This window comes from Elephantulus edwardii, unplaced genomic scaffold, assembly GCF_000299155.1.
Source record: "Elephantulus edwardii isolate Elephantulus edwardi_28Jun2011 unplaced genomic scaffold, EleEdw1.0 scaffold00128, whole genome shotgun sequence".
Classification (NCBI taxonomy): Eukaryota; Metazoa; Chordata; class Mammalia; order Macroscelidea; family Macroscelididae; genus Elephantulus; species Elephantulus edwardii.
In genome coordinates this window covers 1,674,840-1,681,813 of record NW_006399878.1, presented here as the reverse complement: position 1 = coordinate 1,681,813, position 6,974 = coordinate 1,674,840, and the positions used below count along the sequence as shown (strand labels likewise).

The following is a 6,974-nucleotide window of genomic DNA, read 5'->3' as shown; positions in this document are numbered from 1 at the left end:
CCACAGTCTGTTGGGTCACCTTTCTTTGGGATGGAAACAAATATAGATCTCTTCCAGTCAGTTGGCCAAGTGGTTGTTCTCCAGATTTCTTAGCACAACTTGGTGAGCACGTCCAGGGCAACATCTGTTAGCTGAAATATGTCAATTGGTATACCATCTATTCCTGGGGACTTATTTTTTGCTATTTAAATGGAGATTTTAATGAAAGTTTATAGAAAACTTGGATTTACATTTATTTATTCTTGCACATTTTCCTCCGTCCCTGTCTTCCTACAGTTTGCTTTTCTCTTTAAAAAAATTCTTTTCTTGTTTGAGAATTTTCTTTCTCCCTCCTGCCCCTAGTCCACTTTGCTATGCAGCTCTTATTCTGGACTGCTGTCATACAAATAATACCTAATCATAAATTCCATTTAAACAGTTACTTCCCTCATCTGTTTCAATGCAGTGCACATTATTTATCCCCTATTTTCTTAGTTGCCCCCCAACCCCATGTCCTGTTTTATAATAGTGGTATTATGCAATATTTGTCCTTTTGTGACTGAGATATTTCACTCAGCATAATGTCCTATAGGGTCACCCATTTTGTATAATTTATGAGTTCCTTGTTTTTCAGTGCTGTGTAGTATTCCATTGTGTGAATATACCATGGCCTGTCTGACTATTTGTTTGTTGATGGGTTCTTGGGTTGCTTCCATCTTTATGCTATTGTGAACAATGCAGCAATAAATCTTGGTGTGTGTACATCTGTTTAGGTGGCAGTTCTGGTTTCTTTAGGGAATATTCCCAGTTTGGAAGCATGTGTGGCACCCACTTCCTAAACAACATGCCACTGGAAACTCTATGAACTTTGATAAATGTCAATAGTTATAGAAAGCCTTCAGGGCTTTTTTTTCATAGGCTTGCTATGAGTTGTGCTCGACTTAAAGGCAAGCAACAACAACAACAACAACAACAACAACAACAACAACAATAACATATTCTCAATAGTAGAATTGCTGGGTCAAATGGTATCTGTATTTCCAGCTTTTTGAGAAAGCTCCATACTGCTTTCCAGGGTGGTTGCACCATTTTACACTCCCACCAACTGTGAATAAGGGTTCCAGTTTCTCCGAAACCTCGCCAGCATTTGTTGTTTGCTGTTCTGTTAAATTTTGCTATTCTTACTGGGGTGAGATGATACCTCATAGTTGTTTTGATTTGCATCTCTCTTAGAGCTAGGGATTTTGAACGTTTCTTCACATGTTTGTTCGCCATCTTCTTTGGTGAAGTGTCTGTTCATATCCTGTGAATTTTGTGAATGGGCACAGGATATGGCTTACATTCTATGTTTTGATTGTTAATGTTTTTTAGCTATTTCTCTTAATTTGGGTTATACTACTTCAGCAGACAAAAGTTATTGACTAAAAGCTTTACTCTATCTCAACCATTAAGCTTTCCTCCCACTGAATTTTGGGTGTCCTCCAACTTGAGATTCTCCTCTTCTGGCACTTTGTGACAATGTTCCCATACTGGTCAAAAATTTTTCAATGGCCCATCATTTCAGAAGTGGCTGGCTGGCCAGTTGGCTTCCTATTCTGTCTTATGTGAAGTGTTTACTGAAACTTGTCTACCACAGGTGACCGTTCTCAAATACCAGTGACATTGCTTTCAACATTACAGACAACAACGAGAAGCCACTATAGACAGATTAGTGGTCAACATTAAAAATTTTGTTCTTATGCACAATGCTGTCAATAATAGGATTATATACATGTGCAGATGACACAATCTTGCTTACTGAAACCGAGGAGGACCAGAAATGCTTGCTGTTGAAGGTCAAGGACAGTAGTCTTCAATAAGAATTGAAGCTCAACATCAAGAAGACAAAGATTTTCACCACTGGGCCAATTGGCAACACCACGATCGAAGGAGAAAAGATTGAGGCGGTTAACTATTATAGCTTGCTCGGCTCCACAATCATCAACACTCTTGGCACCAGCATTCAGGAAATCAAAAGACAAATTGCACTGGGAAAAACTGTTGTCAGGGATCTCTCCAGAGTATTGAGAAACAGCGGTGTCAGGCTAGAGACCAAGGTGTGCCTGATCTAGGCAATGATCATTGCCATTACTTGCTATGCATCAGAGATCTGGACAATGACTAAGGATGACAGAAGAAGAATCAATGTCTTTGAGTTGTGGTATTGGAGAAAAGTCCTGAACATATCACCTACCATCAAAAAAACAAATAGGTCTGTCTTGGAGAGGGTGAAAAACCAAATTTTTTGTTAGAGGCTAGGATTTCGAAGCTCAGTATCACATACTTTGGGCACTTGGCCAGGAGGGACTGGTCCTTGGAGGAGGACATCATATTTGGAAGTGTGGAAGGACAGTGCAGGAGAGGAAGACTGGGGATGAGATGGATTGATAGAGTAACTGGGCCAATAGAGGTAGTAGGTGTGTTAGACTCAGTGAGACAGGGCAGGTTTCTGGGTCGTTATGAGTTGCATATGACTTAACAGCACACAACAACAACAACAACAATACATGTTCATATAAAGAAGATCTTTTAGTAGGACTTTCATTCAAATTTATGTACCAAATTTGTTGAAGCCAAAGATGAAAAAACTTAGAAGTCCTACAAACTTCTGCAGTCTGAAATAGGTCAAATATGTAATCAAGATGCTTTAAATAATAATGTGATTGGAATGCATAAGTTTGAAATAAAGAATGATTTATAGTTTGGAAATAGGACCTTTGTGGTGAAAGAAAGGTAATGAAATCGTAGAATGTTATATGACCAAAGACTTATACATTGAAAATGTCTTTCTTAAAAAAATAATTGAAGGAGAGGGAGGAAAGTGTGCATGAATAAATAAATTAAACCAATCTCTTTAGAAACCTTTATTCAAAGGAAAAAAACCTAAATCAAGAGCTTTAAAAATAAACACCAAATTCACAAAAAGAAGGAAGATTTGTAACTGGAAGATATGGTGTTGGTCATAGAAATAAAATAACAAAATGGGAGAATTTTGTACGACCAATAATTCGTGCATTGCAAAGATATGTGTGTGTGTGTCTGTGTATCTCTCTCTGTGTGTCTCAGAAACCTACCAAAAAATTTCAACAAAAAAATACAGCAAAACATAAATGGTTACTATACATATAGTTGTAATTTTGTGTCATCTGCATAACAGCAGGTTGTTGATAACCTGCAGTTATACAGATGACACAACCTTGATTGATGAAAGTGAGGAGGACCTGAAGCATTTGCTACGGAAGGTCAAGGACTGTAGTCTTCAATATGAATTGAAGCTCAACATTTTGAATTGAAGCTCAAGATTTTCTCATCACTGGGCCAAAAGGCAGCACAATAGATGGAGAAGAGATTGAGATTGTTAACAATTTCAACTTGGTTGCCACTAGCAGTCAGGAAATCAAAAGGTGAGTTGTATTAGGAAAATCTGCTGCCAACGTGGGGACTCAGAACAGACAGCTGCTGGATAGGTGGACAGTGAGTGACAGTGAGTGTGGACAAGAAACTCCAGATGAATTAATTGAGCCTATACGAGCCCAGAATGTCCTCTAGCTAAGAACTTTGGTACATAGGCACAATGCTCCTTGCACTCCCACAAGCCAGGTCTGTTAGACCTGCCAGTCTGGTAACTTTCAAGTGTGCAGACAAGAACAGAAGATGAAGGAAGATTTTCTACCCATTTCTCATGTGCCCATCAGTGATGGTAAATCTATTCTCAAGTCAGAACTCTTGAGCCTTTTAAAAACCTAAAACTGCTACCATGAGGGAAAAAGCTTTAAGCAGAGACACAGAAAGGAAGAAGGCACTCAGATCAACATCTCATGGGGACTGAAGTAGCCCATCCAGCTCCAGAGGCAAGACAACCCTCATCGCACGGGCAGTCAGGCAGCCCAGTTGTGATTGAACAGAGCCCCTTCTTCAGGACAATGGCAGGGATCATGCTGAGGAGCCAGGCACAGCTCAGTTCTCGCTCCAGAGGCCCTAGAAGAGGACACAAAGAACCCACAGCTACTGGAGTGATGCCAGCTGTATGATTCAGAGGTGGCCCAAGGAGTGCACACCTAGTGAGGCCCAGAGGGTCCAGCAACACCACTTCTCCATCACTAGGAATTTCCACAACCATAAGACCTTCGTGTTCATGCATGCCTTCAGCTCCATGACCAACAGAAGGGTCAACGACACCATGACTTACTGCTGAATAAGTTCTAAGTGGAAAATAACCCCGGAGAGTTTGTGCCCTACATCATGAGTCTGGAGACTGAACAAGGTTAAAAGAAGGTGAGTACCCTCTAGTAACCAGAATCCTGCATGGACCACCTGAAAAGATCGCTAAGCCCTGGAAACAGACATGGATGAGGAAGTCCCCTGTGATGTCTCTCAATACATTAACCTTGAAATGCTGGAGCTAGACTGTTAAGAAATTAAAAGAAGAGGAAAGAGAAGTAATCAAAGTGACCATGAATTTCCAAGCCTTGTCTCTGACCATTCTGTATCATTTGGAGCCATTGGTGGAAGCCTAGTAGTTGACCAATGCCAGTTGCTCTTCTAGTCCTTAAACAGCAGTACACCCTGCATCCTGAGGCCGGGTCCTGCCGCCCATTGCTGGCTAGGTGCTTGACAGCCCTGTCTGCACAACCCAGTGTGTATTCTTCACACCTGTGTAAAGCTCTATTCCCGAGTCTCTTGCCCCTGGCCCTCAGCTTCTAGGTGAATGTACGCAGGGCCTAACCCATCTGGAGGAAGAGAGACTGGCCATGCAGACTATAGCCCTGGAGCTGTAACACTGGCACATTGTACGGTCTGATGGCTGTGTCCAGTACTGTTCACCTCACACCGAGCCTGTGCAGGTGAGTAGGGACTTCCTAAGCCCCTCAGGTGTGCTTCACCAGCTCTCTAGTGTCTGACCCTGTGATGGGTGGCAGCTCCTGACCTTATCACTCTGTCTTCCCAGCCTTGCTCGGAAAAGGAGGAGCAGGAATCAAGCGTGTACGTGTTTCTGCTCTCAGCAACCATTTACCCACAGCATTCCTGGTCTCCAAGCCTCAGACATCAGAGCCTCACCAGCACGGCATCCCTGGCAGAGTACAGACCAACAATAAGACCACAAACATTCACCTTCTCTCTAGGTCTAGCCTTAGTTCACCAGTGAGACTGGAGTAAGAAACCTGTCCATTTGATCCTTTTGGGTGAACATGGCATTGGGAGGATGCGGCCCCCATGAGGACAAACACCCACCAGGTCCACCTGGCAGAGGCCTTGTATAAGATTCCCATCCATTCCTTCTGTCCTGCAGACCCCTATGCATCGCTTGCCTTCCCCAGACCTGCTTGCCAGTGCTCTGGTGAGCAAGAGATGACTCCTGCTACTTTCCTTCAAAGGAAAGCATGATGGGCATGATGAGGAGAATGTCTGTTTAGAGAGAAAAAACCTTCGAATTCTTTGGGCCACACACCACATATTTTGTCAGGTCATGGAAAATTCATAGAATGAATTCTATATAGCAGTTTACCGCAGTCACTTGAATTGTTTATCTAAAGCAAAGGCAATCTGAAGGCTCAAATGCATATGCCAGTATCCTCTGCAGATGGCACATGCAGAGCAAAGCATAAAGGACGCCAGTATTACAAAAGCTTGTGTGTCCACAGCATGTGGAGGTGACTCACCAGCAATCCTAGTGAGGAAAGACTTAGAACAGCCACAAATTTGCTTGTCACCCATCAAAATGTCCTTCACACGTAGGCCCCCTCCTCCTACCTCTGACTGGCTCTGTCAAGGCAACTGCATTATCAGAGAAATATGTGACACAACACCACAAGAAGTTGTGGCAACACTCCTGTTGTCTGTATTCTCCTTACATGGCAAAGTTTCCTCAGTGTTCAATAAATGGCCTGGGAAGCCAGCTAATATATACCCCTGTTCCCCCCAACCTTTACCCTCCCCCCCCAAAATCTACTGTCAGAGACCTCTCCAGAGTGCAGAGGAACACCGCTGTCAGTTTAGAGATTAAAGTGCATCTGATCCATGCCACGTTGTTGTTGTTATGTGCCGTCAAGTCACCTGTGACTCATAGCGACCATATGTCCAATAGCCCTAAACTCTGTCTTATCCTGTGCCAATCTCACTATCTCCAACACACCTGCCCCCAATACCCCAGTCACTGAATCAATCCATCTCATCAAGGGTCCTCCTCTCCTGTGCTGTCCCTCCACCCTTCCAAGCATGATGTCCCTCTCCAAGGACTGGTCCCTCCTTGCCACATGTTCAAAGTATGTCAGATGAAGCCTCAGAATCCTTGCCTTCAAGGAGCAGCCCAGCTTCACCCTCTCCAGGACAATCCTGTTCATTTTTTAGCAGTCCATGGTATATTCAATACTCTTCTCCAGCACCACAGCTCCAAGGCATTAATTCTCCTTCTATTGTCCATAGTCATTTTCCAGCTCTCTGATGCGTAGCAAGTTATTGCAAAGACCATGGCATATATCAGGCACACCTTAGTTTCCATACTGACATCATTGCACTTCAGTACTTTAGAGAGGTCTCTAAATGTAGACTTTCCCATCGCGATACGTCTTTTAATTTTCTGGTTGCTGGTGCCAAGAGAGTTGACTGTGGAGCCAAGCAAACCAAAACTAAACAATCTCAATCTCTTCACCATCCACCCTGACTGCTGCCAATCAACCCAATGGTGAGAATCTTTGTTTTCCTTGAAGATGTATCATGGAAGTGTTCCAGCCAGAAGATACAAATTTAACTAACAAGTTAAAAGTGCATGAGTCAAAAATTGAAAAACAAAAATATTCTCAGTAGAGGTTCTAATAATGGCACAAATCAAGTTACAGAGGTAAGGTGGTTCCATTGTCATCCTTACTCTAACTTAATTCTTTTTTTTAATTTAAATGTGTTATTAATTTCAGTGAAAATTTACAGAGGCTTTGGATTTCCATTCATTCATTGTTGTA

General features: G+C 42.5%; 1 pseudogene; it reads left to right on the top strand.

The window, feature by feature from the left end:
- LOC102862862 overlaps window positions 1–4,535 on the top strand; it is a 15,425-nt pseudogene extending 10,890 nt beyond the window's left edge.
- Window positions 4,536–6,974: the final 2,439 nt, after the last annotated feature.